Raw genomic sequence first — 1,676 nt, forward strand, 5'->3', positions numbered from 1 at the left:
CGCACACACTCACACGCACACACACACTCACACACGCACACAGACACACACACACACACTCTCACTCAGTCACTCGCACACAAGCGCACACATACACACACACACACTCTCACTCAGTCACTCGCACACACACACACACACACACACTCTCACTCAGTCACTCGCACGCGCACACACACTCACTCAGTTACTCGCATGCGCGCACACACACACACTCACTCAGTTACTCGCATGCGCGCACACACACACACTCACTCAGTTACTCGCATGCGCGCACACACACACACTCACTCAGTTACTCGCATGCGCGCACACACACACACTCACTCAGTTACTCGCATGCGCGCACACACACACACTCACTCAGTTACTCGCATGCGCGCACACACACACACTCACTCAGTTACTCGCATGCGCGCACACACACACACTCACTCAGTTACTCGCATGCGCGCACACACACACACTCACTCAGTTACTCGCATGCGCGCACACACACACACTCACTCAGTTACTCGCATGCGCGCACACACACACACTCACTCAGTTACTCGCATGCGCGCACACACACACACTCACTCAGTTACTCGCATGCGCGCACACACACACACTCACTCAGTTACTCGCATGCGCGCACACACACACACTCACTCAGTTACTCGCATGCGCGCACACACACACACTCACTCAGTTACTCGCATGCGCGCACACACACACACTCACTCAGTTACTCGCATGCGCGCACACACACACACTCACTCAGTTACTCGCATGCGCGCACACACACACACTCACTCAGTTACTCGCATGCGCGCACACACACACACTCACTCAGTTACTCGCATGCGCGCACACACACACACTCACTCAGTTACTCGCATGCGCGCACACACACACACTCACTCAGTTACTCGCATGCGCGCACACACACACACTCACTCAGTTACTCGCATGCGCGCACACACACACACTCACTCAGTTACTCGCATGCGCGCACACACACACACTCACTCAGTTACTCGCATGCGCGCACACACACACACTCACTCAGTTACTCGCATGCGCGCACACACACACACTCACTCAGTTACTCGCATGCGCGCACACACACACACTCACTCAGTTACTCGCATGCGCGCACACACACACACTCACTCAGTTACTCGCATGCGCGCACACACACACACTCACTCAGTTACTCGCATGCGCGCACACACACACACTCACTCAGTTACTCGCATGCGCGCACACACACACACTCACTCAGTTACTCGCATGCGCGCACACACACACACTCACTCAGTTACTCGCATGCGCGCACACACACACACTCACTCAGTTACTCGCATGCGCGCACACACACACACTCACTCAGTTACTCGCATGCGCGCACACACACACACTCACTCAGTTACTCGCATGCGCGCACACACACACACTCACTCAGTTACTCGCATGCGCGCACACACACACACTCACTCAGTTACTCGCATGCGCGCACACACACACACACTCTCTCTCTCACACTCACTCAGTCACGCGCACACACACTTACTCAGTCACACGCACGCATGCACACACACAGACACGCACACACACTCTCTCTCACACACTCACTCACACTCACTCAGTCACTCACATGCGCGCACACACACACACTCACACACACACACACA

This window comes from Sinocyclocheilus rhinocerous, unplaced genomic scaffold (genome assembly GCF_001515625.1).
Source record: "Sinocyclocheilus rhinocerous isolate Xijiao unplaced genomic scaffold, SAMN03320098_v1.1 scaffold991, whole genome shotgun sequence".
NCBI classification, from domain to species: domain Eukaryota; kingdom Metazoa; phylum Chordata; class Actinopteri; order Cypriniformes; family Cyprinidae; genus Sinocyclocheilus; species Sinocyclocheilus rhinocerous.